The sequence below is a fragment of the Corvus brachyrhynchos genome, unplaced genomic scaffold, assembly GCF_000691975.1.
Source record: "Corvus brachyrhynchos isolate BGI_N302 unplaced genomic scaffold, ASM69197v1 scaffold83, whole genome shotgun sequence".
Lineage (NCBI taxonomy): Eukaryota > Metazoa > Chordata > Aves > Passeriformes > Corvidae > Corvus > Corvus brachyrhynchos.
The window spans coordinates 1306317-1320169 of record NW_008238464.1 but is presented as its reverse complement, the minus strand read 5'-3'; the positions used below and the strand labels follow the sequence as shown (position 1 = coordinate 1320169).

The 13853-nt window shown below is 39.4% G+C and overlaps 1 protein-coding gene across 15 annotated transcripts in view; it reads left to right on the top strand.

The window, feature by feature from the left end:
- The first annotated feature begins 609 nt into the window (after positions 1–609).
- The window catches only part of INPP4A (inositol polyphosphate-4-phosphatase type I A), an 85705-nt gene continuing 72461 nt past the window's right edge, over positions 610–13853 (top strand). For 13 of the 15 annotated variants that reach the window (XM_017737025.1, XM_017737024.1, XM_017737023.1 and 10 more), the window contains exon 1: positions 12570–12611. The gene's annotated coding sequence lies outside the window, so the exon portion shown is untranslated. Of the gene's footprint in view, positions 781–12550; positions 12612–13853 lie in introns of those variants that run through there. The other 2 variants (XM_017737019.1, XM_017737012.1) reach the window with 1 other exon arrangement.

The window sequence follows — 13853 nt, the reverse complement described above, 5'->3', positions numbered from 1 at the left end:
AAAGGCCCACAGCATTTCTGCTCATGTGCATCCCTTCCTACAGTCATTCCCACAGTTCTTTCATCTCACTGCATTTAAGACCAAATTTGCCTTGCCCAGAGTACTTAATGAAATCAGAGACACTTTGCTATGAAGTCGTCACAAATAAATGGATGTTGCCCAGACTCAATACTTTTATTTTATGGTCTTTCCTGGGTTTTTTGAGTTCTGCCCCTAGTCTTGATGAGATACGTGAGCCCACAGGTATCTTGCAGTAGCACATCACCTGACGTACCATGGTGTTAACTAGGTCTGCAGAGCAAGCTTTTGCATTCACGATAAATATATTTGCAGCGAAGAAGCAGAATTGCTATTCTGGAGTAAAAAAACCCAAACCCCCAAACAAACAAACAAACCAAAACCACCCAATTCTCCAAGATTATGCAGAGGATAAAATCCAACTTCTGCTGAAAGAACAAGCTGGGGTAGTGTGCAGGTACACAGAGACATGGGCAGGCAGTGAGTGCCTGTGTGACAGGGAGCTGGAGCAAGAGGAAGCCTTGAAACTTAAACTCCTCCTGCAGCTCTGCATCTGCTCTGAGTCACTGGTATGACTCACACTGACAGTATTCACGTTAGCTAGCGTTCAGATGGAGCAGCTCTGGCAACAGAAGAAGCAGGTTATATTATTGATTACCTGCTGCAGCAGACAGTTGCACCAAGATTTTTTTTTACGAGCACAAATGAAACAGAGGAGGCTCTACTGAGCACTGCTATTATTAGTAGTATTGTTTTCTTAAGGTAAGAATGCCTGCTTATTTATATACATACAAAAGGGAATTTGGAGCTTGTGAAGTCTGAATTTCTGTTGCTGTTGTTCTCAGAGGATGCTGATCTTTGGAGCTGTGTTACTGCACAGCTTTGTCTGGACTGTTTGCTGTGCCATATGGAGAATCATATGGCTAATGGGCAGTGCGTGTCCTAGGAAACAAAATAACTTTCTCATTCATTGATGTTATGTAAGGCATGGCAGCCATGTTAAGGACAGAAGACCTCTTTTGAAGAAACAGTGCTGCTAGATGGTAGGGCAAGGAAAACAAGTAGTTTTTAAGCAGCTCTGTTCTTTGGAGAGTGCTGCAGTTCTCTAGTTCTTGCTTACTGAATTCCTGTGTTAATAGAATAAAAAAAGCAGTTGCATTAGAAGTAGCAAAATAATTGTTTACCTTTAGAGTCACTGTGTTGTTTCGCCTTCAGTATTCAGGCTGGGACTGTGCATGTGATCCGTGCAGTGCCTAGATGTAAACAGTTTCTTCAAATACTATAAATGGTATTTTCAGATATTGGGGTGATTTTCATCTTGTGCCACTAAAAACACATAGATGTATATATATGTCCTGTTCTAACAATTAGTTATATGCAAAAAATGAGACGTATTCTAGTTAGTGTTGACATATGCAGAGTCGGTATAACATTTGTTTGTAATGGTTTTACTGCTATTTTACTCAATTTATTGCTATAATTTTAATGTAAGTTAGACTAGTATCACTTGTTAGGTTAATGTAGAATCCATTGAGTCTTGGGCATTTGCTGTATTCCCCACAGGAGATTTTATAAGCTAGGGATTCTGGTTTTGAACTGCAGTAGTGAATTTATCCTAATTTCTTTTTTTTTTCTTTTCTTTTTTTTTTTTTCCCATTAATTTTGGATTTGCAAAGCAGTGTCCTTTTAAAGTGCATCTTACAGTGAGGTTGGCAGCTGCTTTCAGTAATAAGGGAGCCAGATCATTTGTGTTTGTTTTGCGAATGAGAGCATGAGGGTATTTTCAAAACCTGATAATTTACTAGGTTGCTTTCAGGTACTTGGAATTGCCACTCATTTCCTTGTAGAATTTACATAAAAGGGACCACTGTCATCTTCTCTTGATGAAATACAGTGCTGTAGTAATAGCATTTAAAAATGACAGCATACTTTAGGTTCTGTCTTGGGGTGACTGCACGGGTTCTTCTGTTTGCTAGTTTATAGCATTTGCTGATGTACAGTGTTTTCATTGCTATGACTTAACCAGATTTGGTGTTACTCTCTCTTTTAAAACAGATTAGTTTTCGTAATAAAATGGAAAGTAAGGTCTCTTAGTGCATTTGTAGTATCTTTTTACTTCTGGTGATATCCAACTTGGAAAACTACAGTGTGAGAGGCGCTTCTAAAACAGTGTCAGTCATGGATGCCCAACTCCCAGAGGAAAAATTTTGTTGACTAATTTTAATAACTTGTGCTTCTGATATTAAGTATTTCTCATGTTGCAGCATTATAAATGCAGTTTATACTATAGTAGTATAGTATAGTTTAAACAGTGTTAGGGTTGGTTTTGGGACTGTTCACTAACAAAGTTCTGGCACATGTCAGTCTCCTCTTCCCAAATCCAAAAAAGTAGAAATAAAACATTCTTTACAGTCTTAATTTTCCCACTGATTTGGATCTGAATTATTGTTTTTTAAGATTGTGTCAGAACTGTGTTTGCCTTCATGATTGCCATTAAGTATGCATTTAGATATGAATTCTGTATCGTCACAACAAATAATTTATTATAGTAAAACTCCATTATCTTCAGTTTAGTTTACATAATTTCTTTATTGTAATGCATTGTGGATGCAGTTAAATAATTAATGTTAAAGTTGATGTTTTCAAAAGACATTTCAAGAACATGCTTAACATCTGAAAACCAGGATGACAGCCCCTGAATCAACACAAACCTGAAGAGGTCCTCTCCATCCTGTTTGTCCATAGACTCTTTGTGTAAGAGCTGACCACCAGAGAGAACTCCCTCTGATTCACATCGTCCTTGTGCTGCCTGCTGTGTCCCTCTGTCTGCTACAGGGATGCCACTAAGTGAAAAAGAATGTCAGCTGAAAAAAGAACAAAAATTCCAGTCATGCAAGATAGCTAGACAGTTTGCGCTATGTGAATTGGAGAGCTTCTGGGAAGAACTAATGCAATTCTAGCACTGATTGTTGTGATACCATGTCAATAATTCCATGCCTTCTTTGGGATATATTAGCAAGTTACGACTGAAAACATAAATATCAAAGGTAGGAGAGATTTGTGCAGGGAAGTGAACACATCTGTGTTAAGTGCAAAAGAACCAGCTGCATTTGATCCTTCCATGCAGGGATTTTGTATTAAGTATAATAGGGTTTGTCAAAGCCTGCTCTCTAGGCACCCTGAAAGTTGGGGTTTATCACCTTAAGTTGGCTTTGCATTAGGCTGCAGAGGTAACAAGTGGCAGAAGCTATTGGGATTATTTCACTGGTACTTTTAGCAGGACTTGAATTGTGAGAATTCATTATCTCCTTGGCCTTTCATTTCTGTAAACCCAAACAGAAGATCCCAGCTCTCTGTTCTCCCCTCCTGTTCCTAACCTACAGGATATCACAGCTGTTTTTCTTGTCTTTGCATTGCTACAGAGCCATGCTTTGTTATGTTTACCCTCTTTAAAGCTTTTGTGAACGTCTTGCTGAAATTTAAGCCCCCTTTTTGATTCTCACTTGAGCTGCTCTGGTGTGGATTCTCTCCCCTTGGTAGGTTTTCCGCCTGGGAAAGCCTTGAGTGGCACAAAGCCACAAAGATGATGTAAGTTAGCACTTCCCTTTTGCTCCTTGTGCTGCTTGTGTTGCAAACAACAGGTGGGGGGTGTTCAACTGTCCTTTATCTGTTTCTTCCTTTGTAAAACCTCCTGCTTTTTTTCATGACTTCTTTTGCGGCCATGCTCTGTGTTACTCTGAGCCCTTTGTCAGCCTTCCTGGCCATCAGGGAGCAGTGCTGCTGGATTAAGTCTGATCTCTTGGGTGTTCTGCTCTCTCAGTCCTTGAGCAGAAGTTTCAGAACAGACAGTAGCATCATCCTTGGGCATATTCTACCTCTCCCTGCCATGACAGTGGGAAATGACTGCAGGAAACAGAGCTGTTGCTGTGGGTAGTAGGTGGAGAAATGAGGGCCCTAGAGAAAATAAAGCATTTCTCTGAAATTCTTTAGTGGGAGGAAGCACTCTCCTATTTTATGCAAAAGCTGCATCAGCAATGATTTATAACTAGCCTCGCCTGAGGGAAATCTGATCCTGTCATTGCAATTAATTTATGTGAGTCATCTTTAATATGAGTGATAGTTTTTTACTGTATTACAGTTTTAATTAATGATCAACCCAGACTGGACCACTGCTGTATCAGAAGCTTTTACACAGAGCAAAAGATGGTTCATGCACTGAATAAGGATTTTTATCTTTTCCCCAGAAAAAATGGTTGCCATATTTTCTATAGCGACATGCTGTTTGACATTAGACTTCCTGAAAAAGGACTCTGCCGTGTATGAAAATGCAGCATATTGGTGTTTGTGTAGTGCATCTTTGTCACAGAACAGCACAGCATTTCTATTTTCAAATAGGAATTTGAAATGGAGGGAGGGAGGGAAAAAGTTTGTATGAGTTGGGGTTTTTTTACAAGTTTTCATTTCTTTTTTTGCATGTTTGAAATAGGCCCATGTAAACTGGAGTTATATTGGAATAAAATCCTTGCATGTGAGCAGTATGAATAGCACCATTTGCAATACTGAAGCATCTTGTTTGTCAGAGAACTCTTCTTTTTATTTGTGTAATTTTTAGAAATGACAATTTTTATGTCAGTTATTTTGGGGGTCTTCTATATGTGTAAGCATCTAGAGGGCATCACCTTGGCCCCTTTTCCTGTTTTCTGAAGAAGTCTTCTTGTAGGGATTAGATTTGTTGCCTTGTTTTTAAAGAGGAGGGGGAAAGAGCTGTTAAATCTTTGTTTATAGTGTGTCCTGAAAAGCTCTTCACCTAATCTTGGAGCAGTTCAAGCAGGAGGACACAGAGGGAGGCAGTGAACACGTCCTGTTTGCCCTGGTAGGCCTGAACTGCTAAGAGGGGCTCCACCTCATTGTGTTGCACAAGCTTTTGCATCATACAGAAAAAGTCGCGGTCTCATTTTTTGTCTGCTTAAACCTTTGTGTATTTTTAGGCTTGTGCTAGTTTAAATAAACTGTGAGGGGTACATCCTATGGGTATATAACAGTGATGGTCCTTTCATTTGCCTTCAGGGTTGGAGTTTCCACTTGGCTTCATGACTACAGTCCCCCTGTCCTGCTCCGGAGTCAGAGCCAGTGTAAGGATGAGGATAGTTCATTTTGCTCTGGTTAAATGAGGTTATGGCCTGGATTACGATGGCATGTTATTTCTGTGCAGAATTCTCCTTGTGTTTTATAGGGACGCAGAAATCTGGGATTAACTCAGTTTTCATTTCAAATTGATGCTTAGCCTTTAAAAGCAGCAGAGTACCTTTGACTGCTGTGTGAGCTTAAATAAACAGCAGCTAATTGGTAGGTTTGATGTCTCGCGTAACTGTGAATTGACCTTCTATGTTCAGGTGAAACACAGTTTAAAGGGAGTGGGTTCATGATCCTTAATTCAAATTTACTTTTTAGATAAATACCTGATAGTGCCAGATGGCAAAGCAGCTACAGGCAGAGGTGAGTAACAGAGCATGCAGGTTATTTGGGCAGTAAATATGCTGTTAAAAAAAAAAAAAAAGACAGCACTGCAGTATTTTGGATTGCACTAAACGCCAGTAACTTCATCGGGTTTCCTGTGTATGATAGGTGAATGTATTATAAGTCCCAGATTCCTGAAATACAAACTGCTATAAAAAATTTCTTCTGTTTCATTTCAGAAATAGACACAAGTGGTCTGACTTTACAGCATAAGATTTATTTTTTTTCCTGGCTTCAGTCAAGCCAGGAAAAAAATTTTATTTCTCTCAAGCAATTGGGAGGGCTTCTCCTGAAGACATATGGAACAAAATGATAAAATGTTGATTTGTACAGTACACATACAAGGACATGAAATAAATAGTACCGTGTTGACAGTGTCCTTTGTTGTTTCAGGAAAACTTGGAAGAAGAGCTCTTTTGAGCTCTTTATGATAGAATGGTGGATTGGTATGAAAAGGATTGTGTCACAGGTATTACTATCACTAAATGTTAGTATCATGGCTCTAAATACATGACATAAAAATGCATGCAACTGAGCTGGCTAGAGTGAGCTCTTTCTGTCATAAACTCTCTCAAATGTGGGTGTCTGGGAAAAGTTACTTAAATTATTCTCTATTCCTGAGAGAAATAAATGGCTTTCAATTGTGTTTTGGTAAATAGGAGGTAGTGAGTAACAGGAAGAATGTGGCCTTTGTAGTTCTGCCTACATAAGAAAGATTTCTCATCATTGTCCCATAGCTTTGTAGATTCTGATGAGAACATGAAATTATAACGCTGATATGTCTACAGGACACTGATTTTATGCAGAAAAGTTGCATGGAAAAGTGACTACTCTTTTGCTGGTACATGGTAAGAGAGGCAGATTTTGCTGGTACGTAGTAAGAGAGGCAGAGTGCATGGGGATAGTGGAAAGAGATGAGCACCTTCAAGGTACAGAGAGCAGTGAGGGGGGGCCCTGGTTGGGCACATGGAAGGATAAACTTCCATTTGCACAGTGAGAGTGTGAAGGAAGCAGCTCCTTTTGTGTGTGGAAGTGAGGGAAGGCTGCCAGTGTCTGTGTGTGTGTGAACTGAGGAAGGGAGGGGTTTGGCTTCAACACCCACATCTCAATTTTGACTTCCTTGTAAATGCTTTGCCTTTTTGTGGGATGCAAATATTTCGTAATAGCTCAAGAAGAACTGCATGTTCTTTCCTGTGCTTGTTAGTGGGATTTATATGTCAGGTATGTAAACATCACCATAGTCTTTAATTTCATGGAAAATCAAAATGTCACAGGGGACCACCAGTAAGATTTTATTGAGGGCTAGAAAAAATTTGGCACAGGTAAGAATTGTCTCTTTAAAAACCAAGGGTGTCTTTAAATAGCAATTTAATGTAAAATTTAGCAGAAAGACAAGTGGAGGACAGAACACTTACCAGTGAAGATCTGCTTAGCTGGTGTTATATTTGTGATAAGCAGGAGACAAGAGCTCTCCTACTCATTTGACTCAATTTGTGTGAAGATTTGATCCCCCTTCCGGTCATGAGCAAGGCATCCAGGATAAATGGGAAGAGCTGTTTCTTCCTAGCACAGTGCATTATTGTCACTAGCAACATTTGCAGACATCTAAAATTGATTGCTGAGAAGGTATGTGTCAAATAGGCATTTGGGAGGGCTGTGGTAGCTGATGAAGGAAGAATGTTATGGTGTGCAGCATTTATTTTTTGAAAGTATGACATCTTTCCCAACTTCCCCAGAACTTGCACTTTTTTCCCCCACTCCTTTGTGATTTATATTTCTGAGAAAAGAGCCTTCACAGTAAACATGACTATTTATCTGAAAAGTTAATAATGCAGCCTAGATTTCTCCATATTGTGCTGCACGTTTCATGGCTGAAGTACCCAATGTTCCCATTTACATGAGCTCTCAAGCTGCATTTGGGGGCTCATAAAATGAACATTACAAGGTCAGTGCGGTAAGGAAAACCCATTTTTATGTCTCAACATCTTGGGAATTTGTGTAAAACTGAACATCTTCAGAAAATGATCAGTTGGTTAAACTGCATGAATATAATTTCCAGCCATTGTTCCTTGGATGTTTAGTTTTACAGTGGAATATTACCTGGCTTGAAAACATTGCCTCCCATGATAAAAAAAAAAAAAACGAGAGAGGCAATGTAGGCATTTGGTAGCTAACTAAAATGTGTTTCACTGTGTCAATGATAGAATAAATGAGAGAAGAGAGTAAGAATTTTAGGTACTGGACACCATTCGTTTACTGTCAATACTATTACAAAACTGTTCACAGTTGGTGCACCATGGTCCTGGGTGTCACCTCATCTTTTCTGCATAAACATATAGCAGATGGTTGGGTCCTTAATGCTTGCAAAATGGAACTATGTCTTCTCTTTAGTAAATAGAAATATGGAATAGAATATGTAAATTAGAATATGGAATAGTAAAATAGAATATGGAATACAGGATCCACTTGTGCAAACTGGTTTGACCTTGAGACTATCTTTTGTAATTTTCTCTTCCTGGCTTCCCATTTTGCAGGACTGCACTCTTTATCTAGACTGTGGAGGTGTGCATTTGACAATGTTGAGGAATGGACCTAATGCTCTGGGTTCTGACTCCATGTGTGTTCAACCTGGGGAGGTATTGCTGTGTGCTGTGATTTTCTTTTAATAAAAATCAGGTGCAGAGCAAGGTAAATTGTACCTGTGTTTCTGCCCAACTCATTCAAATTGTGAAGTTGTGACTCATTCAGGAGCATGGCCTAGCATGAGGAATGCTAAAGCACTGCTGCAACCAAGTGATATAGAGTTGCAGATGTGTGTTTTATTTCTTCACAACCAGGAGCTGAGAATAGATGAAATTTTAATGTTGTGTACATAATGCGCACAGTACAGGTTGCATACATAATGCAAGCAAATCTGAAATAATTCTGGGGAAGTCAATGAAGACAAGGCAAATTTCCTCTTTTTCTGGAGGGTGTATTTTGATGTAATGGTGATGTCTAATTACTGCAAAATGGTGATGTCTAATTACTGCAAAAAGAGGTGCCACATTGATCACAATAATGATTTGCTCAGAATGAAGTGAGTTTATCTTCTTTATGTTCTTATGTTCCTGTAAACTGGTATTTCAAGATGGGGAATGAAGAAAGAGTTCAGGAAATCATATATAATTGCAAAAGAGTTCAGAGAATGCAGTATTTTATTTGCCACAAGCAAAGGAGAAGATCAGAGCACAGCAGGACACACTGTATATTCTGCTTTCTCCACTAGGAATGGAACACGCTGCCTGTGTTTGTAGGCTGATTATTGGAACCTTGAGCCTTTAAAATATGTTTACAGGAATTATCTTCTGAGCTACACTGGATCTAACAACTTGCTTTGAATGAGTGTTAGTTTGCAGCTTTGCTGTCATGTGGTTCATCCTCAGCTTCTTGTCCACTGCAGAGGTTCTTGCTCCTTAAATTTGCCAGTATAATCAGCAAACAGTTCTTCCCCATCTCGATCCTGTCAGCTTTGGTTTTGCATTGTACCTTTCTGTTTTGCTTTTTTTCTGTCCGGTTATTCTGGGGAGAAGTGGGGTAGGGTGATGGAGTCATGTTTTTGTTTTGTTTGCTTTTGATGTGGTGTGCTTGGAGTTTTTTTTAGAAGAAGTTTAGGTTATAACCAACATGTGCCATTTTGCTGACAGATGGAAGGGAAAATTGAGGACAAGCAATGGGAGACAATAGTTTAGATTGGCAAAACTTTCGAGGGAATATCGCATCTGTTGGACTGTACCTGGATAAAAGCTATCAAGGCTAGCCTCCAGTCAAAGTGGCTGTTTTTCCCTGTTTAACTAATAGACAGAATTACACCTGGTGTCATGGGTTGCAGGTACCTTCAGAGGTGTTGACACCACATTTAATTGCAAAGGAAAAGTGTTAGTTGTGCCTTCCTTCCTGGAACAATTTAGCGGCTATTCAGTGAGTCAGAAAGAAGGAAGAAGGGAACATGGAGGAGAAAGTGAGGGATTTTCCAGTGGGAGCATGTATACTCCCTGTTATTTTTATGTTATTTTTATCACACTGATGATTTTCTGCAGAAAATAGTGTCATGTGCTTCACTTTCTGCAGTACTTTGGAATAACAGTGTGGCAGATTTATTTGAGAACTGGTGTTCTCAGTTTGTGTAGTAACCCTGGATGCAAGTATAAGTTATTGGGGAGGAAAAAAGCCTCACTGTAGATAATTTCCTTATAGTGAAGGATCTCAATTGGTTTTAAAATCTGACAGCAAGCTCTCAGGTTTGAATTGCCATCATCAATCGATTGCAAAACAATTTCTATATGGTTTTAATTAAGTAAAACCATGCTGCAGTCTTTAATAGACTCTTTTTTTTTTCTGTCATGAAGATGTCTTAGTGCAAAAGGCCAGAGGCAGAAGGCAGAACATGTCAAGAAGATGGTCCTATGGTGCGGTCTACAGTAGTACGTTACCACACTCTGCTATGGTTTTACGGATATTATAGGGCAATATAATTAAAAAGCTTTACAGTGTAGGGTGCAAAAGGGTGGCTGGAATTGGTGTACAGTTAGAATCATTCATCTGCAAGTGCCACTGGCATCTCTGGGAATGTAATACCTGGGCATATGCTGCTGGTCTTCAGTTTAGTTGTTATAGCTAAAGCTGCACTTTGACAATTCTTAATCAGGTACCAAAGTGCAACAGAACTGGAATACAGTGAAAAACTGTGGTTGTGTCAAAGAGGAGAATTTAAAGATGGACTCTAGAAATGTAGTTGAAAATCCAAAGTTCCTTTCAGAAGGGGGTGCAGAGCAGGAGGGCATCTGTGGGAGGTCAGAACTTCCAGAGACATTGGTATGTAGGTCTTGCCTTCTCTGCAGAAGTTGCAATATTTTTTAAAAAATATCACTGATGGGCTGATTTTAGAACGCGTCACTAATCTCAGTGTTGCTTCGCAAGATGGGTGTGACTTCCTGAAGGTAGTGAACAAGTTACGAATATAACTTGGCAGCAGAGAAGCTCGATGTAGTTACATTGTCTCTATTTTACAGATACATGAGCTAAGCCACAAAGTTGAAAAGGATTTTCCTGTCACCATAGAACTAATCTGGTTTTTGTCACAGTGTTGTAAATAGAATTTTTAGATTCCTTTATCATCTCTGCCATTTTAATTCCTTCATTTAAATGAAATGAATAATAACTGACCAGGTTTAAGTATTTATATTAGGTGTCCTGAAGGTGAATGGTGGTACAGTATATTACAGGATTATAATGTAGTAGGTCCATGGTATCAGCCCTTGATCTTGTGACTGTGACTGGCAATGACTTGACTTGGGAGTGGCTTTCATGGTATCTGGGAGCTCACAGTATTTGGCCTGCTTTTAGAGTGGAAAAAGAAAAAAATAACCATTCTAAATAAATACAGTTGAAGTTATAAAGGGTATTCAATTGGAACTTTGCAACTGAATTTGATGAAATAAAAATTATTTTAAATAGTGTGTGACTTTTTTTTTCTGAAAACATGCATATCACACTTACCCTGAAAAGACCTCCAATATAATGTTAGATGTCTGTCCTCATGGAGGACAAAAAGCCAGGGTTACTTAAATGCTTTGTAACTTCTGAACTGACAGTCATAGAAGTGAACCTCGAGTTTGTTCTGCCTTCACCTTGGACAATGAAGAGAACAAAACCTAAGGTGCTTTACAGGCCACTTCTGTGAAGAGGTATAATTTTGTAAGAAATATTAGATGCTTTGCTGATGAGTCCATGAAAGCACAGGGCTGGATGGAATTTCCTGAGTTGTTAAGTCTCGTTTTAACAGGGGCATAACACTCCTATTATATGGGAAACGAGGTTATCCTTGGCTATTAGGCTTATAAATCAGGTTAGGTTTGTTGCTTTAACATCCTGTTTATCTTAACACTTTCTTCACCACAGTGGTGTAAGCCCTTATCTTGTATTTCTGAAGAGCAAATTGTAACTCAGCTGAGCTTCCACTTTGCTGAGTTTAACAGTATTTTTGCAGAAGGTGCCTCTTCCTTGTCTGCACAAACCTTTCTCTACATGTTGCAGACTGAGCTGGACGGTGTTCAGCTTATTGTAGCAAGTGTTCCTGAATTAGGTTCATTGCTGCTTCTTGTAGCAACAAGAGCACACTGCCTGCTACACCCTAGTGCAGCTCTCTCCCTTTTTGTGGCTGTCTTATCTGACTCGAAGGTCTTCTTTCTTCTTGGTTTTTTTTTCAACTGATAAGGTCCCAGTTGGTAGCAGAAGTTCTTGTTAGTCTGCAGTGTACTGTTTTATCTTAGTACTCTTTAACGTCTTTCTTTTACTTCAGTCCTCATTCTGCTTTGCTAGTTTTGCTGTAAACTGATGAATTGCATCTTGATTACTGCATCACAAATTTGAACATTGCTTTATGTATGAATCTTCCCTGAATTTAATGTTTTGAGGAGTGCTTTGCTTATGACTGATCAGTGCATTTTTCTGTGAAATGAAGATTTACCTTTCTTAATCTTAGTGTATATATTTCTATGTTTGCTCCATCTGTACATTTTGATAGTGAAGCATCTTCTCCATACTGGAACCTGTTGACTTGCCACAGTTTTGTGGTACCACAGTCAAAGATTTCTAACATGCTCTGTTGAAGCAAAATGGCAGATATTTCAGGTTAAAAATCACACTGGAAAGCATAGTAATTGAAAAAGCTTGTGTTTCGACCTTAAGATAAATAGTTCGATCCATAGAGTTATTTGCTACCTCCCAGTTATACAGTTAATGGCTTTGTTCTGTAATTCTGAGTGTAAATAGAGAGGTGAAGGTGTGAAACTGAATGAACAATTTTGTTTCAAATGGTAGAGAAGCTATGTTATAAAATGTTAACAGTCTGCATTTTTTCACATGTTTTTAGTGGGGTTTTGTTCCTATATTTATTACTTATCCCCCCCCCGCCCCAAAAAAAAAAAAAAAAAAGATTCAGTCAGAAGTAATTTGTCCTTTTTGTGTCTTTCAGACTTCATTAAAAAAAGAACTGGATACACATGCTGAATTTCATTTCTGAAAGGTGGAATAAGGTAAGATAATTTTAGTGACTACTGCTGTAATGTGTGATGATCTGTTGACACTGAATGCAAGAGTTCAAAGATTCATCATAAATTAGGGGCAGACAAATCTGAAGGAACTTCAGCCTGGGAAATAATGAAGCTGACAAGATCCTGTGTTCTGGTACCAGTGTCATGCTTTTACCCTATGGATTGTATTGGGGGTAGTTCATTATATTGGCCAGAGATTTTCTGTTCTTATTTGGGTGCATTGTCCACAGAAGGTGAGGTAGTTCAGTAGCTAGTGACAGTGTGATATGTTTGTATTTGAACCAATTTGTGTTTCTGGAAGTCTGTGAGATTTCAAGTACAGCCTGTGCTGAAAGGCCAATATTTGTTACCTGTTTCTACCATAGGAACAAACCAGTCATTCTTTAGTTTTCCTCCTTAAACATCCTGAGATGGAAGAAGGCAGGTCTGCCAGTCACTGAGCATTGCTGTAGCATACAGCAGTATCCTTCAGGATGGGGAGTGAACCCTGTTGGGCACTTCACAAACCTTTGTCAAGTATTTACTTCTCCACAGTGAAAGAGCTACTTTATGTCCTGTGGTGTGGCAGGGTGCAGAGGCTGTTGGTCACATTACTAGGACCTGAGAGAGAAATCTGTGTCCTGGTGGGGTTCCTGTTAGCAGAAGTGAGAAGACTCTTGGCCACTTGTTTCTAACCAAAGTTCAGTCATAGGACTCCTCTTGCTTCCTGTGTGCAGAGCAGCTGTATGTTGAGCTGAACAGCTGCTTCTGGTATTCCTGAGAGTAAGAGAAGTTGGGCCACATGTGCTGATGAGATGGGGGATGTGGCCTGAACTACAAGCCAGTATGAAGCAGACTAATAAAATGAGTCTTCTGGTAGAGGCAGGAGGTTTTTCTGGTCTGGGAGTAGGAGGTAGAGAGAGGTGAAACAGGATGCTCTTGGTCAAATGTGATGCTTATGGTTGCGTGCAGAAATTAAGGGTGAACCTCAGTGGCCTTGTCCCTGAGGTAGTGCCCTCAGTGCCCTTTTACAGAGTTCAGCAAATAATGAATGGTGGAGTAGAGTCAATGGTGAACAGTATTGACTTCTCAGAGATGTTATTCCCCTGCCTCCTGCTAAGGGAGAGCAAATTCGTTCGTAAGATCAAGCAGACAAAGTCAGCAGATTCACTTTCTCCTGCAGCATTGCTTTTCTTGTGTCAAATGTGTGTCTTAATGCAGACTGAGGATCAATTACTGAAAAGT